The sequence below is a fragment of the Varroa jacobsoni genome, unplaced genomic scaffold (genome assembly GCF_002532875.2).
Source record: "Varroa jacobsoni isolate VJ856 unplaced genomic scaffold, vjacob_1.0 scaffold_352, whole genome shotgun sequence".
NCBI classification, from domain to species: domain Eukaryota; kingdom Metazoa; phylum Arthropoda; class Arachnida; order Mesostigmata; family Varroidae; genus Varroa; species Varroa jacobsoni.
The window spans coordinates 260,168-280,804 of NW_019213254.1; the positions used below are offsets into that span (position 1 = coordinate 260,168).

Genomic DNA, 20,637 nt, shown 5'->3' on the forward strand with positions numbered 1-20,637 from the left:
ACCTGTAGGATGTTCTGGACGAAAAGTACAAAACAAAAACTTACAGTCGCTCTGAAAAACAAAAGCGACTTAATGTCTTGTTTATGCATATTTTAGGATACTTTTTTTTTAATTTTTATTTCGATAGATTTTAATTCACATCCCACGCTACTAAACATCTAATCAACTAATGGCACCAATTGAGAATTGATCAGGGTTCTTGCGGCGTCCTTTCAAGCGAAGAAAATGATCAAGCAGAGTCAGGTATCGTGGAATGTCCTTACTCGATCCTATTTATCTTTCTTCTTGAAGGATACGTAGGATGCAGTACCTACCTACCTTCGGCTATTTTCGATCTACCCTCTTGCTTCACTTCTGCCTCCAAAAAGTATTCAATTAGAGTAGGTACAAAAAAAACTCAGGTATGGGGAAAACGGGATACTTTGTGGACGCTAGTTTCAGACCCGCCTATTCAAGCTTGGAATGCGTTCCGATCCTTGGAAATAGAGTGGAAGTCCGCATTCGGCAGGGTAAGACCATTGAAAGCCGAAGCGCAAAAGAGTGACACAATAAGAAAGAAAGACGGGAAGACGTAGAACACGAGAGAGAAAGTGTGACACCGAGAAAAAAGCAGAGTGAGCTCGTGTGAACGACCATGCCACGAGACGCTTTTGGGCGGGCCGGCTGAGTGGCGGACGGGATCTCAGCAACAAGAGCAGAGCAGGGACGTCAACCCAAAGGAAAGAGGAGATGACTTTCGAATGCAAACGTCGCATCTTCGAGTCGGTATTTCGGGCCGTCACAGCGGCGGCGCCAGCAGCAATGGCAGCATCGGCAACCGGTGGCCCAAGAGAGTATCGCGTAGCAAAAGTCAGCTAGGAGAGCACGTAGTAGAGTTAGTGAAGGGGCTCAAGCAGAAGAGGATGAGAGATGCTGTCGTAAAGAAACGTCTTCCTCTCAAACGGACTCAACGAGTGCTTTTTGTTGCAGTTATTGGTTATTACTTATAGAGGAGACCAGAGTTCACATCGTTCACATGGGATATCCCGAGGGACTTCGACTCATGGACAGTAAAAAGCAACAAAGCGTAGCTACCGCCTTCGGGCGCAATCGCGTCCTTTTCACACTTCGGCTTCTTAACGACTCAACATTTTTCTTAGTACCTTTGCAGACTTTGCTTAAAGACCAAATTACGTCAAGAACCATATCATAAGAACGCGAGAACTAATCATATCTTGGCGTCCTTCATTCATTTCTTACTCCTTTTGTGTTTCCTTTTTATCTTGTTGACAAAGTTACAATACGCGTACCTATATGCATATCGAATAGCTCTAGCTATATTTATCGGGCGATATATCTGCAACGAAAATTGGCGGACGTCGTCCACCATGACTGAGTTGCCTTTCTTTTCTACTATGACAGCCGACAAATACCATTTTACTGTTAAACGTATCGAAAATATATACTGTTCACCATTCAGTGACAGTAACTAATTTTTACTCACTTCAGATTCTGCTAATTACGTAAATGTATTAATGTTTAGCATGAATGCGTACGAATGCCAACGCGTGTCGTCTACTATCTGCCCTAACGGAGGTTGTCCACATCTAATTATATGCATCATTCCTTCGTTTTCATCTCGACGCTATTTATTTATTGTTGTTCAAACACTTCTAGGGCTTACACATACGCATATTAGCGAGGTGGTGCGGATGCCATTGTGTGTGGTGATCATTTATTCACTATGATCCTTTCGTCATGGAGGAACTTTTTTCTACTTGCACTGCTATCAATTGCAAACATGTTTCCTTTACCCTAGAGTTCTGCTGCAGCTACTGGACTTAAGGCTATTTAGCAATAGAATAAAGCTCAATAGTAGCAAAAAAAAACGGGGGAAGACCGACCAAGTGTTAGGAAGAAGGAAAAGAGAAATGCGTCCCCCTGTCAGTTTATAGGGACAGACGGCGCCTAGCAACACAGTAAAGACGCACCGGCAGATCTGAGAGTTGCATTAGCTGTCGGCTCTAGATGCGCTAACGGTCCATCAGCCTTCCGGGAGAGGAATATGAAACTAAGACCAAACTCCAATTTTAGGAACCATTTCTGTTATTGCAACCACGACTGGTACCACGAACAGCAACATGAGAGCGATACGATTACGTTGGGCCTTAGACCATGGGGCTGTCGTGGACACTATCGAGACAGTAAACTGCACAGCCAATGGCAGCGAGCACGCATCACCGAGAAGTTTTGGTTGCAAAGACACGGTCGTCGGGGAAGGAAACTTCGGGGATGGAAGAGCTGTAAGGTAGATGGCGGAAGAGGATAATAGAGACAATTTGTCACCGTCGCTCTTCCGGAAAGTACGCCCGTACTGCCGGCACTTCTACCGTAGCGCGTGTCGTGTTCTAGCCACAGTTGACTTGATCGCATAATGAAATGAAGCCGAAAACTTCTTTCAAATCTTTTGGCAAATATGTGAGGCATATGTCGAAGCGACGACGTCCTCGTGCCGACACGAATTCGATTTATTTGCCTTACAGCTCGTCCTTGCATAACAATAGCGACAGAAATACCTAGAACTTAATATATTACTGACACACGCCTTAACAGTCAGTCGCGCAACTCACGTATGCGTTCACGCATATAGTCCAGGGCAGTTTGCCCTCTAAGCTATTTTTTTTCAAAATGCCAAACATCGTGACTCGCGATGAGACAGGCTTGAGAAGTAGCAAAGTTTGCTGCAAATCGTTCGACCATCTACAGCATTTGCGTACCGTCCATGAAACATTGAGCGCCTCTTCTGTTTGCTCGAACCAAATCTCTCTCCTCTGCGTAGCGGGTACACATCTCAGCATCCTCTGCAACCAATCGCTTTTCTCAGTGCAGGTTCGGAGCAGACATTCGAGTATGCGCATTTGGTTTCCTAAGCCTTGAACTTTGCCAACTTTCACACCGAGTCGCCACTTTCCTGACCTTAGCGTATGCACCGCGGCCAATGTGAAAACGCTTTACTATACGCTGTACAGCTTTTTCGGATTCCTGCATGGTTTACCCATCTTCCTGGAATGGCAAAGCATGATTGCAGCCTCAGGCTGGGTTCACGCAATCCTCAACAGTGCTTTGACTCGACACAGGAATCCGTTGACGAGTACGTACCCAAGAGCATTTATCCGTGCATCAAGTCTAATGATGACCTCGTTCAGACGAGCCTCTGCCTATTACATTCGCCCGACATCAACCACCTTAAGCCTCCCAACTCCATATTAGGCATCACTAGAAGCTTCACATTCTACACGCGTCCTTTGTTTCGTGCCATTCCTAGTTTAGGAGTTGCTTCGCATACCACAGAAACCCGAACTAAAGTGCACGTCGGCTGACTCTGGCAACGGCTCGGCCTCAGCTATATATCTCCTAAGAGAAGGACGTATGGACATGAAGTACGGTAACAATCTATATGTAGAGTTTAGTCGGATTGCAGCACGTTGTGCTCAGGCTTAACCTGTAGAACGGTTAGCCATGTATACAAATCTGTAGCATGCGCTCATATGTTGACTAGACCATGGCGTTCGAAACAGTTGCAGCCCCGTGCCTACCGACCCGAAAAGGCTTTTTTGCAAAGAATAAAGCATTTTGGTTGCAGGAATATCGAGGAAGAACACAGTTTGATAATTTTCATTTACACGAGGGTAATTGACAATTCGTAACAGAGATCTGAAAGGCCTCCATTTATATATAAACGCGCTCTGCCTTCTGCTACACCTATTTGCCCAAGCAAAGCTGAGATACTAAGTTTTCGTTGTCAAAATCAGGTGATAGAGGATTTCAGATGAGACTGCGCTTTCAAGACCGTCATGGATCTATATTATCGCAGCATCAATCGGACCGGTTTGCTTTTGGGCAACAGGAAAAGAAAACAAGAAAATGAGTATCCAATTGAACTAACTTAGTAGACTTTCGTTCTATCGTTGATTCATTATTGTATAACTCTATTAAAAGTTACAGTTATACCTTTGCAGGTATGAATTTTTGTCATTGGAATGTTCTGACAACTTGTTGCCTAGCTGCAAAAATCCGATTATCTAGAATTGAATTTGATTGGCGTTACGAGCAATCTAACCACTCGTTGGCAGTGGCAGTAATCCAGTTTTCCTGATTCAGTCAATTGCCTTTACTCAGTGATCCTATTATTCTGCCATAGTTATCCTCTTACCCTATTCACGTGATTGGTTGCAGCCTATGGCTTCATTTTCCTACTAAACATCTAAAACGATTCTGCTGTCTCGTTCCCTTTACTCTATGCGCATGTTTTCTAATAATAATAAATAATTATATAATCGATTTAGATTCGTGTTACACGCAGTCTAATATAAATCTTAGTCTTCACAGTTGTCCGGGTGTAGTTCTGCTCGGACTTTGTTGTAGCCCCTTTATCGTGTCGCCAAGATCCAGTTTCACTAGTTCTTCCTGATTAATCAACCTATAACCTCGTATCAATGAACCTGTCGATTTGGCATTGTTAACTTGTTGAAGTAATTGGCTACTACCCCACACCCATTCTCTCATCTTGATTCATCGGTTATCTACCATACTACATATAGCCAGTTATCGAGTGCATGTACAAATGCCTAGCCATCTTCACAGAATTCCATCGGTGTCTGCATTTACCCCAAATTAACAAAACTGTGGAAAAGTGATCTTTTTACTCAGTTATTACAGAGCTTGAGAAACGAGTAACTTCCAGACATAGGCGCTCTAGAAGCTCTCACAGTTGTGGAGCAAATCGCCTGAGAACCCAACTGGGCTTTGTCGAATAAGGAAGCTATCCATTCTCAAAAAAGGTATTCAATCAATCGCTGAAACCTCGCATTCAGGCCCCCTAAGGAGGAAATTTCGCCTAGGAGGTAAAAAATCGATTTATTAGACTGAGTAAAAAGGTGTCATTGTTTTTAGCTACTTTATTCATCGTAATTTTCAAACAGGTGAACATATCTTAATTTTAATAAGTGTTATTCCCTTGCTACAACGTTCGCTCATCTTTCTTGCGGTCCATCCATTTGTCGCCTCATTTGCGGAATTCGATCTGTGCTCTGAAATGTTTACTTTCTTGGCGCTACTGCATTGTCCGAATCAGGTGCAGCGATGTCCGGGATTGCACACCATGTGGTGCAGGGTTTCCCAATGGCTTGTTGGGTCATCAGCACTGTATGCGTTGTACCGTTGCCAAGCAGCAATCCTTTGTTAGTCCAGTGTCTCTTTCTGTCGATTCCGTGCCTTCGACGGACGAATCGCTTTGCTTTATCCTGGGATTTGAATAGTTCATAGTATGACACTGCCTTTTCCTGTTACCATATTCAATGGTGCAGCTTTTAGGCACAAATATTTCTTCACGGCGTCGAACTGGAAGTGTCTAATCATTCGGGTCTACGTTAAGGGTGTCGCAAAGGATCAGTAACAATCCTGTAAGTAAATTACTTTCTTTTTTATTGTGCAACCAATGAAAGGCATGTCGTCAGATGTTTTGCCATTTTCATGACGGTGTATTATCGTTCCTCTTCAGTCTCTGCTACCACAAACAAACGATTGACAACGGCCATATGGGTCACTTGTAGCTCGAGTTAACCGCGCCGCATTTTGCGCAAGAAGGACCATTCGGCGTCGTTCGCTTCTTGTGAACGGAGCGTGATTTGCCGTTCAAATGAAAATGTTCGACTCTGAAGCGATTAAGCTAAAGTTGGAAAATGCTAATGCTTACTGTACGTTGGCCTTCAGCTTTGCAAACAATTCTCCTTGTCCCGGCAGCACTTTGTCAAACACGAAAGTAGTGAACAAAGACAATGTCGTATATCCAGCTTTACGAGTTTCATGACTCAATGCAACGAATGACCACTGCTAACGATAACGGCTTAATGAAAGCAACAAGACACACGGCCGAAAAGCAAAACAATTATCTTGAGAAGTTTTAGCTAGATACAATCAGCCGATCCGGCACTAGCGCCATCTGTCGGCTCCGACGGGAACTTTTTGCTCAACCCAATATGGAGGTGCTTCCAGACGCGCCGGCAGATAACTGACAGTTTCTGTAATGTAGTAGTACTAATAATATCATAACATTAAGCTTTGCCAAGAGAAGAAGAAATAGCTTCTTCTGTATATTGTTGGTTAAGGTCTAAGCTAATATTCATTTGTAGTCTTAGAGGAAACTTTCGACAAGAAATTTTGATCGTGAGTAATATTGTTTCTTGCCACTTGTCGTTATTATGCCAGGATACCAAGCCAATATTGCCCACATTGTTTTAATTGGGCTTGCGATTTCACTTCCCATTGGCTTTGGACTGCCTCTTGGATATCTATCACGTAACGTACACAGCTCATGCAAACAAAATAGGACCACAGCGTAAATATTATCTCTAAGCTCCGTTGTTGGCTGCACTCCAATAGTAATTCATAACTATTATTCGTGGCTCGGGGTTCATTCATAACTATTATTCGGGGATGGCTCAATGATTTTTTGAGATCTGCTCCTCACCTTAAGTAGGATGCGATTTTAAACTAGACCAGAATAAGCGAAACCTTTCGTGAGGACTGTTTGATGTTTAACTTACCTATGTTTTAAGTGATCGGCCTCAACCACTATAATCTTTTCAAGTTGTTAACGGAGCTAGGACTTACTGGCTGGTCATTTTATAGTCCATAGGCTGAACGGCGTAACTGTGCCCTCTATTATAGGGCAAAAAAATAGAAGGCTATGTATTCGTACTTAGAAGCATGTGTTTTATGTGAGTATTAATATAAAAGACTGTTTACTGGGCGTCACTTATGAGATTGATCCGTTAACAACAATTTTTTTCCTACAGCAAGTGATAACGAAATGGGACCCATTGTAGCACTGTAACATAGTCAACCGTTCTTCTAGGACAGCGGCGAGCTATGGAAGGCGCGGCGAGTAACGCTGTGTCGAGCTCCATATGAGAAACAATAGACGTTAGTAACGGACGATAACTTTTCGTGCTTAAGGAAAATGATTAGCCCATTTCATGCCGCAGCTGTTTGCACTGATTTACGTATGTTCATGTCTGCGTTCCTGTACCTTTTCGTCTTTATTGTCCTATTTTAATTCAAAGAAAGTCCATGACGAATAATGATATCAGTTTGTATTGAATATGTATTAGGAGACCACAAGGTTTTCTGGTACGCTGATAAATGTCCAGTTCTTACGTTCGTCATCCTGAGCGTTTACTTCTTTACCTCTGTTCTTATAAGTCATATAAACCACTGCCTTGTAGGAAGTCGCGTTCAAAAAGCGTTATCGTGTTTCACGACGCAGCATTTAACCCTTTCCGCATCGCTAAGAAGAAGTAGGAATAACAACGGCAACAACTCCATATCGTAGGACGTACGTCTGTTACACTCAAAGCTCGGCAAACACAAACCCTCCTTTGCTGCGCAAAGAAATCCATCTGCGGTCTAACGAACCGACAACAACTGAGGAAGCCATGCCACCGTGTTATGGCTGCTATAAAAAGCGACGAGTCAGCGACAAAGGTTGTAGGAGCAGCAGCTGCCATTGTTGCCGTCTTCACTGCCTATCAGGGTCTTGTCGTCTTAACAACCATCAAAAGGGCCGAAAATAAAGCGACATTGAGAAGGTGTATTTTAGAACGAAACCTCTAGCGACACTAAGGCGGGATGCAGGTTGAGCCAGGGTAGAGGAGAGGACACTGGTTTGCGTCATCAGTGTACTGCAGTAGGTGGGGTGGCTAGCTTCCTGGTAGTTGGATAGTCTTGGCTTCCTGTGTCCCGCTACTACCCGTGCCTATTCCCGCTCATTTCGGCAGATTTCGCAGCTCAACATAGGCGAAGTACGAATGTCATTTTTCCTTTACCTCAGCCACCTGCTGCAGTATCCACGTACATCTGAAACTATTTTCGCATAGAAGGAAGAATCTCCCCTTGTAACTTGCTTTCTATTTCTTGCTCTGCCTATATCTGTTTCCTCTGACGGTGGTATTGTTCAGCTAAAGGTATATCCTGGCTGGTCAGCCACGTTAGGCTATAGCAGCGGCAAGAAGTCAGTCGACTTCGACGAAAGTTCGCTCCAATTACAGGTATTACTATTTTTGGCTTTACTACGAGTAATAGTGTGGTTGTGGACGTCTTGGTAGCTATATAGCTAGCTGACCACTATAGACCTAGCCACCTTTACCCAGCTTCTTGACACATTTACCCAAACACTCCAGGGGCAAGTCTGACGAGTCGTTGGTCGAACCTGATCAGTGGATTCGTACTGTACTAGCCACAAACAGCCAAATAGTCAAAGACCTTGTTTCGGTGGATATGAGTCTAACTTATCCCAACGAAGTCATTTTTAACGGCTGTCTGGTCACTGGCATCGCTTATTCCCACAAAAACTGATTAAACAATGGAAGTGTGAAAGATCTTACAGAGTTACGTGGCTCGTTGGCGCAGATCAAGCAGTATGCGAGTTCGTCTGGCCGAGTGGAAGCGTTTACCTGCTTATAAAAGCTGCGGTAGCAGCTGCAGACAAACGGTAGAAGTAGAAGCTAGAAGCAAGCAAGTGTTGCACGCCGACATGGTGGGAAGTGCCAAGTAATTGCTGCAAACACCCCGGCAAGTTACTACACTTAACCCACTCAACGGTTAACGAGTTGAATAAGTTAATGGCGCTTTAGTTAAGTTTAAGTATAATGCAATGAAATGTTTTCTTCTTTTAAAACTCCTATGTTTGATTTCTAGTCATCACAAAAAAAAAAACTTAATTATTACTTGTTATAGATCAGTTGCTGCTTTTACAACTTACTTTGGTGGGCGAAGAACCTCTTGGTGACGCAGTGAATTTACCAAGATAGGCTTAAAACGGACTAATAGCCTTTATGTTATACTGGCTGCAAGTTGGTTTACTAGACCACTGTATCTTACCGTACTTTCGCTTTGGAGGAAAGCAAATGCATGAGCCTATTCATTCAATTTTAAAGTATCCAGTTTGAGGGAGTTTGAAAATAGCTTTTTAGGCTCATCAGGCAAATTGTCATCACTCAGCACTTTTACAAAGTCTGCGAACGCGCATCGACCATTTTCGTTCAAAGTAGGAGCTTGCTCATTCTCTATGTAGCTGGGAATAGTGATCGCGATAAAAAAAACAATCTCGATATTTACCGGAGTTTTTTTTATACTACAATATATTAGTGAATATAGAGATCCTGGCGGTTCACGCTACATACTCTTTCGGCACACGACAAAGCATTGATTGTTTGTTCACTTTCAGTTCTCTACATACCTAATCCTCCATCAAAAATACTAACACCTAATCGTGGAGATGTATATATTATTTTTGTGGGGATTTTAAATAAAAATACAATGCATTTGAAACCAAAGCTTCGGGTCGAGGATTGCCGTTGGGCTCTGACTACCTCAGGTGTCTGGCTCTCAACATAACCATAAGGTCTACCCTTGTTTCCTAATATGCATTTCTTATATGTCTGCCGTAGATTAATCAGCAAGCACGTTATTACTTAACAAGCAATCACAAGGACTTCTCTTTTGTGGCAACCTCAGCAGAAAAATATTATACGGGTCCTCCGAAACAGTAGAGTGGATCGAGTCGCATGTGGCCTTTCATCTTCTTGGACACCGACGACGCTCTCTCGAATACTGAGCTCATTTACCTTTTCATCCTATATATATGTCAAAGAACGTAGACACTAGTAACTCGTCATCCGTACCTTGCAACGTATGTAGTTGAAGGATGTGTAGTGCCGTCTATATCGATGGCCGTATTTTTCACAATGATAATTCTGTTCCTACAGTCATATATGCAAAATAGTAGACGTTGCAAGGCTGCCTTGAGACACCCGCATCTATACAAAGAGAAGATTCAAAGATGTCGCTGACGTCTGTCCCTGTTTTCTCCGCGTAAACTGTCCTTCTCGTTCTCTGTCTACTAGCATATTTTTTCAGCGATAGACTGCTGTAAGGTCTAGGCTACACTTAGGAGTGTACGCCGTTTGCCAACTTCACGGAGCGCTGTGCGTACTTTATGTTGTCCTTGAATATTCTAAGTTGTATCCCAACGACATCCTCTATCGCAGTTTCTTTCAGTGTTTATCTTACCCCCATAACACCGTCGTTGCTATCTTCAGCGCTTGTTGAGAGTCTCGCTAGAGCTCTCTCTGTCTCTCGTTGCCTATCTCTCAGCGCGAGGCTGAGTATACCTGATTGATCAACGAACACTGGGTGGAGGGCTAGCTAGATCAGCCGTGTTAATATTTCCAGTAGCATCGACCCGTCCTGGCCGCTCTCTCGTGCCACTCAAGTTAATATTATCATACCGAATAAGAACATAAGACACAGCAGTAGTCAGCTCGACCTGATTTGGCTCCGCTTCTCGTCCTATTTCTTTGCCGGCGCTAGTGAAGGAAAAGACGGTGAATACAACGTTACGTCACCATACGTGCTTCCGACCTGCCAAACACAGCCGAGACTAGCGATAATCGTTGACGACGGAGGTTTCCACTGACAGCCTTCTGCCGGCAGTAGTCCTAGAAGGGGAATATAGCCTATAGCTACAGTGAAGCTCTGCATACACCGACAGAACTTCCATACTCAATAATCATAATAAGTTGAAAACGACGGTAAGGGAGCAAATCAGTTAATTTGCACTATCTGCTCTTCTCTAGAAGACGAGAAGCATGCTAAATAACGAAAGGATCAATGTCACTTCTCCGTGGGTAAGTATACCACTAAAAAATAATTAAGCCCGTGCACAATAGCCAGACGTGTAAGAAGAAGAAATGAAAACAGCTTTGCCGATAGTGACTAAACATGCGACTTGATTTAACTTGAATTTGCTTGGCTTATCCTTTTGCCAAAAGATAAAAGAGCCCCCCTGTGCGTGCTAGGATTTTTAGTATGTAAGGTGAACTGCACCAGCCTAGGACCTTGATCCACTGCAGTCTAACGATACCTGCGAAGTTTCTGTGATGTCCGAACAGCCAAAAGTTATATGTTGTAGCTGACGTTCAAATTTATTTAATTTTGTTAGTTTATGTTTTACTGTAATCATGAAGATAATCGATCGCAAAAAACCCCATCTATACATAATAGCTCCAAGCTGAGACGATTTCTTTCAATCAGATTGCGGTCGCTCTATTCTGCATAACTACGCTCCCCGTTGCTCGGAAGAATTCAAGTGTCAGTCCTAACTCACCTAGATCGTTTCGCCTGCTTCCTCTTCTACAGGTTTTTTAGTCTTCCTTCGTCCATTTTCTTTCTCTCTCCTCCACTGCCCTATCACTCGTCTGCCTCGTTTCTCTCTGCCGCCCGCTATGCAAAGAACAGGTAATCCTTGAGGCCAAGTACTTGCTGCCAAACTTCGCTTTTTTATACCATGCTCGGCCAGTTGACGCGTTGACTTTCCAGATTTCGTTTCCATCCTGTTCTGATTTATGCTCATCCATCTTGGGGGACGAAGTAGTAGCCAGTGCACGTTTCTAACTCTGGGTCGCTTTCAGCAAAGCGAGGTATATAGAACAGTGTCCACTCATTGTTAAGTTCCTACTGTTTGTATTGCTTTTACTTGCTCCTTTCGTCTTCCGTCTCCAGTGATGGCCTCTTCTCCTCGTCGTCGTCCTCCCTGCAGATGCGCAAGCCAAGAAGATGGCAGCACATCTCCCTCCAGCCCTTCTCTCGTTTTGTTGAACTATTTTTTTCACCTTTCCTACCTAGTTAAAGGCCAAGCTCAATCCCTCGATTGCTCTTCGTCGTATTTCCTAAGACTTTTCACCGTGTTACTAGTACGCCTGGGACGACCGCCAGTAGCAATCAGGTAGCCAACGGACTCGTCCTGCTCCACCGCGGCCTTCTCGTCGGCGGTACTATCCTTTACTGTTCTGCTAAGTCGCTTCCTGTTTCTCCTCCTTTGCTGGTCTCTTTCTTGTACGACAGTAGTCCAATGGCCTGGCTCTTACCTTGATTTTTCTTTCCCTGTAATACCACCATTCTCTACCGTCTCATCTTTTCGGCCAACTTGGGCCCGGGGAGCCTGCTCCAAGGCCTGCTGCTTACTTCGTCTCACTAATTAGCTAGTTAGTAGGAGAGTCGACAATAGCGAGCAACAGCCATCGAAAGAAAGATGCATTGCCGTTAAAGCGGTAAGCGCACCACGTACCATACACTCATCGACACACACGTAGAGTAACGGAGCTAAGCCGGGAAAGCTACAACTGGTTTGCACACCTCACGCATAGCTTCGACATCACTTCGCGAATAACGCTTTGTCAAGAGTAACCAAACAACATTGAGTCGTATATTGTTCGAGAAGATTACTTTATGAAACGAAAAAAAAAAAAAACGTTGTAAGCACATATATATTATGAAGTAAGATAAAATAGTTGCCGAATAGAGACAGCCATATCATTCGAAGGTGTCGTATGTATTCTGTGGGGCAGCTGTATTGCGGCAGCTAGTGTAAGCGAAACGTTCATTTACAAAGGCATACAGCTACCATATGTTTTACGGTAAAGTTCAGTTGAAAAAGGCAATTTCTTACGGGAGCTTGTGTGAACTCACCTTTCAATGTGGATGAGAAACACTACAAACGTCGATGTGCTCTTTTTTTTTTAATCTTTTTTTTTTGATACGTATGCGTAATGAGGTCTTGTTACTACGCGAACGACAACGAACAATCCCGTAAACACGGCTTTGATGTTTGACCGGCGTCAAGGCCACCGGCCCATGCGGCACGCCATTAAGCTACAAGTCGAGTGATTATACGGAACATTTCATCTTGCTGAGAAGGGTCATTGAAAATGCGCAAATTGGAATGATGAATCCATCAGACCAATGCATATGTACGTTACTTACTAGTGAATGCAAGTTGGCAAAACCGCTGCTGAATTCAAAGCTGAGCAATGGGCACCGGTCGTTTCAAGGTTTCTTAGCAACGGTAACTTCCACTACTAGAGTATTGCTTTACTTTGGCAAATGGCAGAAGTCGAAGTAGCATCGAAACTAGATAATATATGGTACACGAATTTTGTTTCTCAAAAAGCCAGTAACGAGGATGTTTCCCTCTGTGATTCCACATACCACGACGCATTGCTGCAACCTTTACACGCTGAAGGGTTTCCGACACAACATTTTCAGCTGAAGCTCACCGAGAATATTTGTAGGGGATTTCTAGAAAGACCTTTACAACAAAGAATGACCAACTATAGAAAAGTAACAATTAGGGTAGTGGACGCTTAGCTTTTGCGTTGATCGGGTTATTACATGTGGCTGTAATTGTGGATGAAGAGGCTTCGACAGAGACAGATTAAAAGTATAGTTAAAGCCAGGGACTTGTTTTAGCGTTCTGACGACGCTTAAACGAGTATGATCTATAGATAAGTAATACATTGAAATACATGGCTATATGTCGGCTCGTCTCGACCGTAAGCTAAGACCGATAACAAGATACTTTTTTAAGTTAAACCATATTCGTTGGTATTGTTATTTTAATGGTATTCACATCCGATTTAATCTCAGATTACAGTCTATGTAAATTGTTTTGTTTGCGCATATCATTTGTAACCAAGAACATGAAGATAAGATAAATCGTTTTCTCAACGAAATTGGCCGTTATTAGCTTGTATAGCGGAACATTTCTTTTCTATGTAAAAACAAATTACATAAAAATCCCTGCAATATACTATTAAAAATTCAGTGCGCAATACCTTCCGACGGCATAGGGCATAATAGATACAATCATGATTTTAACGCTCAGCGTTTACCTTACTCTTACAGAGAGATTATATTATTTTTAATTCGTTATCGTTGGTTGGAAGATAGAGAGCACTGTTTTTTTTTTTGTTCGCTGTCGTATACTGCGCCTATTGAATCTGTCGGGAGGTGGGAATTTGATGCAGTTTGTATGCAATGCAATAACGTAAATAAGTGCTAATTTTTCTCTATTGAATTAACCTGATTGCTTTGATATGAGCGAAGCTAGAAAAATCCATTCAATCAAGTTTGTACCGCGTTCATTTGTAGAAGATATATCGCTTATTTATCATACACCGTGAGTGGGGCTCCTTCATGTCCATAAAACATCTTCTTTGCGTCCATGTTTAAGATTTGGAACAGTCTGTCTGCCAGCAATGATTGGCCCTCTCAGCGATATTACACTGTCCACCTCAACGATGGCATGTCGCTGGTGGAACATGTGAGACTGCATTGAGACGGCGACGCTTTGACCTATCTCGACAGATTGCCTTTTTACTAAACTCAAAATTTTATTGATGTACCAAGCGACACTGTGGGGCGGTTCGGAATCGGATGCAAAGTACACTCAAAAGCAGAAACAGCATTTGTTCCGTAGATCCGCCTTTGCACAACTTCTGGACACCTCAAGATGGGTCACCGGGTAAAACGGTGGCATCCTAGGACGGAAGGCAGGCAAAACGGGGTAAACCAAGTGAGCGGTCAATGATATCAGCTATGGAGCTAAATGCATGCTTAACGTGGTAGGCCTATTCGGAAGCCGACTGGAAAACAGCAATTTCAGTAGCGGAGTTGCCTTTTTTGCTTAGGACTTAGGTAGATAAGCTTAGGATTGACGAACTCCACCGAAGCAAATAGTGCTGTGACCCGCCTATAAAATTATACTACAACGTAAGCACATTTGTGATTTCATTGTAAATGGACTAGCCACAGAGTGAGCTAGTTCAGGGGCAAAGTTTTTAATTCCCAGAGCTAACTTGAAGAAAATAATGAGATTTATGTCCGCGACACAACACGTATCTGTGTTGTCAAACCTAGATGCACTGTTGTAGCGTACCGCATTCAGGCCACTTCGGTTTCAGCTACTGGTTAAGTCATCGACGAGGTCAAGAGCCCGAGACAATCAGTTATTCTATGAAGTCTAATAGTAGTTATAACTTAGAATGCTGCTCTTATAAGTTGCAGTAGGTTAAACATTGTCATAAAACGGTATTTGGTTTTGTTGAGAAATAAGCTTGATAACTGGTGGCGCACCAAATTGGTTAACTAGAGGAGTTATTAGCCACGCTTAGCTAAGCGTATCTATTGAACGTATAAATTAGTACTTTGTCACCGCCACTGCAATGGATGAATAGCAATATCTCAAGCTACTTTCTCGTAAGAACATCTAAACATATTTTCTAGTTGTCTCATTTCTACTGGATCTGGTCGAAGTTTTTAAAATTTCATCTGCGGCTAAAATCACTAGGAAAGCGATACATTTTTAAAATCATCATTAAATCAATGAAAAATTCACTGTCAACCACGCTAAACTCAAAACAAATGCAATCCCAGTGTAAGCAGACCTTATAGGATTGTGTCGGCGGCATCCGCGCCATACATAGCTAATATATCTTTTTGTCTAATCAGACCTGTCTATAACTAGTATATTCGTCGGTTCGCAGTTTTTTGCTACGATCCGGATAACGTTCAATACGGTTCCGAGATTCTGGAGGTTATGGAAATATCGAAAGCCTAAGACGATGCGTCAAATTACTATTGACGTCACCCGGCTATCGTTAGACGAAAATCTATGGTAGCAGAAGGAGTTGGTATTTGCATTGATCCATCATTTGAGAATCAATCATGAGCGTCGAGCGGTTACTGCCTCCAACTCCTTTCCAAGAAGGGCACAGTTCGCCAAGCACGAACATCGGAAAAGGGCCTTTGACCCTGTTTTGGCCTGCAGTCAAAGTTCACCAGATGTCATTCAGGCAAACCGGTGGGCTAGGATAACCAACACGCCGCTATAGTCTGCTATCGTCTGGCAGGTTCTGCCATATGTGCTTGATGTGAGTGTCAATAAAATGCTCAGTATATGTCCGCTAGTGCATATACGCCAAGTTTTTAACCTTGGAAGTTCATAAAAGAGAACACTTTGCGCAGACAGTGGCAAACGAAGCTCGATACAATGAAACAGTGAGCGGGAGAGGGGAAAGTAGTTACGGAGATTTTCCTCCGAATTCCATAATCGGACGCGTCAGAAGGCGGCAGAAGCAGCAAACTGAACAGAAACCTGATTACAAATATTTTTACAATCAGATATTACGCGGTCACGTAACCCGTAGATATTATTAGTCAAGAACTAGCTCTATCCTGTGCTTTGTCGAGTGCTGTTAGGTTAACTTCGGTTAGCTAGCGTCGTCGTTGTATTTGCACGAAGCGCATTACACAGTTTCTGTCTATCAAACTCATGGCGGGAAATATCGATAGTTCTAGGGCACTGTTTCGCGTTTGAATCGTCTCAGACACAACTTGACTCATTCATCATATCTTGGCATCGGCCCCTAGTGCCTTGCCCTCGAGTAGCAGCGGCTAAAGGCGGTTCGGTTGCTAGCTCCCTTTCTCTCTCCCACGAACGCTAAAAGCAGAACTGAATTCCACTGGCCCGGAATGCTTCCATTTGGTTAAAGAACAATGGCGTGCAAAGCGACTCACCCTCAATGGTACACAGACAACGTGTCTCCATCTTCAAACCCTTGTTTCAATCCGAGCACAACCTTCCACCCTGACAGGCATTGGCCCAATTAACAACGCAGATGCAGCCTACCTCCACTGTGCGCACAACTGCCTCAGATAGATGATAAATACTTTCGAGTTCAATATCAATGATTGATGTAGCGGTTACACAAACGGTAGATTGCGACTTAGCCAATTGCACGACAGACCTTGCAAAATCGTTTTATTGCTGTGGTAATGCGCGGCTAAGAGTAGAAGCGTGACGTGGTTCTGGCAAGGGTTAGTATCTACTGTGGAATCTGACGGGATTCAAACCGTTCTGGCTCGCAAGCCGGAAACAGTACCCAGCTGACATTCTACGAAAACGGGTGAGGAACGCCGCTACCGCTCGCGTACCAAGAAAGAGCTGCTTATGTATGGCATTACGAGCTACTCAACCATACTCCATGGAAACGGTTGTGGCTATAGGTGTGGCCGCTATGGCAATCGAACTTAAAGAAGGATGTGTGCACGCGAAAGCGACAGATCACTGCCTGAGACCAAAGACAGGCCTACTAGGCCCATTTTTTCACATCTCTTCCTGTATACCTAACATCTGCCAAGAGTAATGATCTATAATAACAAGACCGATTTGGAAAATTAGGTCTATAAAATGTTGCAATCAAATAAATAATATAGTATCGATCTCTGAAAGGAACAAGGGAACCAGATTCGGTCAAGGATGGATCAAGATATCACATGTTTTCAGGTGTTCTCCAAAAGCACATTTGTATATAGGTATTCGGATGCTTTCGCTCGGCTAGAGCCCTAAACGCGAGAGTGTACATATAACAAGAGTGTGCGAATATCAGAGAAGGTTTAGATTCATGTTTACTAACAGCGCTGTTGAGTTAAGAAAGGGTCGTTCTTGTGTTGAGTGACTGATCATCTGAACGGAAGTAGGCTCCGAACTTGTCGTCCTGGCTTTTTTTGAATCGTTAAGTAGTGATGCTCGTAGAACAAAAAAAACCAGCTTTTTTTTTCACTATCATAAAGAGAAACTTATATACCGTAACATATATAATTATTTTGGTGCATAGTTACGTGAAACGCGGTTCTCATTGAACGCTGATTTAGACCCTGGCGATAACGGCTGCGCCTAGGTACTGCTCGACCAATTGTGACCCTAAGGTCGAAAGGTATAGTTGCATCTAGTAATTAGAAAAAGATTTGGATTAGGCGATGCATACCTATATAAGGATAAAAGCAGGTGAATGGTGCTTCTAGGTTCAATAATAACAAAAGAGGCAATAAACCTCTCTATTTACGCGCAATATTCACTGCATCGCACGGCAAATTGTGACAAAACTGTCCGATGCAATGGGCCTTATTTAGCTAGTAATAGTTCGTTCTGGTGCACTGTCTTATGATGGTAGAGGTGCTAAGGGCTTTTCTTATGAGCGTCGAAGCCAGGTGCGTTCGGCACGATCTCGTTTTTTTCTTTTTTTTTTTTATACCGGGTTCATTTTATTGGGGAATGCATCGCTGAAGACCGCAGCAGTTCACGACCGTCTTTGTCACCTAGTCAATAACGACCCCCAAAGAGCAGGGAGGGAAAGAGACAGAGGGTAAGAACGAGCAAAAGACGCATATTAAGAAGGAGAAGCAGACGAAGAAGAAGACGAGTCTAGCGGCAATCTAATTGCAATTGCCTTCTCCTACGCTCTTTCAGACACGCCGCCTATCCTCAACGCTCCCAGTGCACTAAAAGTACAACTCCGCTAACACTCTGCTCATGAATAATGATTACCCCCACCAGGTGAGATGGTCGCGCAGCGGTAGCAGTAGAAGAGCCAGAAGCGTTGTAGAAGGTGGTAAGAGAAGGCGGGGATGGGGCGACAGCTCCGCCGCCGCGCCGTTGTTCGTATCGTTGAGCGTTAGGGGTGCACTACGATCACCTTCGTAAGGAAACAACTGACTCCTCCGCCTTGTGCTGCCATACGGCAGCTGCGTTAGCCCAATCAGCTTCTAACTTCGACGTCATTCATCCCACGTTTAGGATAATTTCTTTCCGAACTGTTACACCCTGTACGTCTTAACACCGGCAAGCCGACGACCAACTTGTCACTATCATGACCATTATCAGCATCACTGCACGTTTCTTTTCGTGCCTCAACTTTACGACATCGTTATTTATTGTTGTCTTACATTTTTCTGTTTTCTGCGTTACTCCATTGATGACACCAAAAACCCATGTAGAATTGCAGCTGATGCATCAAATCATGATACTTAATTACTAGATGGGCAAAGCATACGCAGAATGTAATTACATTTGATCTATCATTAAATTTCTTAGTTCATGATTCAACGATACGATGGGTCATTTAGAAAAAAAAAACGTGCGTACATATAATTTATTTGTCTAAAATGTTCGAAACTGGAACCAGGTATAAACCTTAAGAAAACACCTATAAGATGTGCACTTTAATGTAACTTACCGTTAAATCTAGACAAAACTTAAGATGTTGCGTTGTTAAATGTTTATGCTCTATCTAGGAGACAAGATCTTTCAAACAAAAATCTGAAAGTAAGTATTTTTCGGTAAACGCAACACCGTAGAGAATATTCTACAGAATTTAGAGGACGTTCATTTTCATAAGATAAGATGTACGTAATGTTAGCTATTTTAATCCTTAAATAAAAACGCGGCGTACCTAAATGCACTTAAGGCAACTGGCGGAATAGCGAAATATTTCTAAATTCGAGCCATGCGTGCTATAATGTTTTGCTGATGATATTTTGGCAGATTATTGCTTTTGAAAGTGTGTATAAAGGTCTCTACCAGTGGCGATCGCGTTTTCTTCTTATAGTTGTGTTACGTACCGTCTGCTCCGAGATATTCATGGGGTATCTGATAGTATTGCCGTGCACGGGGCAGCTAAGTACACTGGAAGCTAATGTTCATTACTGAAGGTAGTTTTATCGGTTAGTTTATTGGATAAATTCAAGCATATATAGCTTTTAAGGTATCTAATCTACCTGTGCCGACTTGTGATCGGTTGTTAATTCAGCTTGTCTAAGAAACTAGGGGCTCCAGTATACGTTTCCCATCCAATGCAGTCCTATTCAGATAAATATCCGGCCCTCTTTTCTAATCTTGGTCTGAGAAAACCCGTGTTCAACTACGCTGAAAAAAAAACTGGCGAACGCTTTAGCGCTTTACGAACGTAACTTGTGCGGTTTTAAAATGCGGCATAGTCGAACAAATTTGAGCTTATACAGCTTTTCATTCTATTCCTATATATATATATATATATATATATGTTAACAAAAAGAAAGAAAAGCTGCTGGTTAAGATAACAAAGCACCTCTCTCAAGCCATTTTGGACGATGGTGGCTGGACCATCTGGATACGTTATGACAAGCGTTTCCCTGAAATGTACATCTAAAGAAGAAATGTTTATCTAATGGCTTCCGTAACAATAGACCTCATCTCCAACAGCCTGTAATTTATGCTTAAGAATCACAAGGGTGGACCTAAACAAAGTCCTGTATCTGAGGCCACTATGTCGTTGCCAAACAATATTCGGTTGTTGCATGTCGTAGTCCTATGCAGTGTTGATCGTCTCCAACCACTAGACACTTTCGACGGCCATTGAAGAACAATCTGCATCTGAATTTGTCTTCACTCGTGTTTCTCAAGTGACAATAGAGCAAGCTGCATCGTGCTATCGACTGACGTTGATAAATAATAAGGACAATAACAAAGAACTGTTTTTATATTTATAAAACGTTATGTATGCCAGCCGTACTGTTCTTAAATTGAGAAAAACAAAAAAGTTTATTAATCAGCTGCTGCAATCTGCTGGTGGATTACAGTTAAGCGGTATTTGAAATTGGTATACGTTGATGGACATGTATTACGACGTTCAGCCAACGCCACCAGTATAGCTATATAGAACTAGTTCTGCATAAAGTGAACATTAATGGCTTTAGTTTTAGCAGGTTCTACGCGGGCACGCTATCTACTGTGTATACGGAGGTAAGTATTTTGCTTTTGCCACCCGTGTTTCCGCTGGGTTGGCAAGTAATAAAGATCACTGATACGTAATTACACGTTCATACATTAACAGATACGTGTTTGAAATGATGAATCAATTCGTTCTTTCGATAAACTTCTCA

General features: G+C 42.8%; 1 long non-coding RNA gene across 15 annotated transcripts in view; it reads left to right on the forward strand.

Annotated features, from left to right (window-relative positions):
* Positions 1–19,304, forward strand: part of LOC111259620 (uncharacterized) — a 38,809-nt gene extending 19,505 nt beyond the window's left edge. For 12 of the 15 annotated variants that reach the window (XR_015310666.1, XR_015310665.1, XR_015310670.1 and 9 more), the window contains one exon: positions 18,188–19,304. This is a non-coding gene — a long non-coding RNA (uncharacterized LOC111259620). The remainder of the gene's footprint in view (positions 1–18,187) is intronic. The other 3 variants (XR_015310677.1, XR_015310673.1, XR_015310674.1) reach the window with 1 other exon arrangement.
* The last annotated feature ends 1,333 nt before the right edge of the window (positions 19,305–20,637 follow it).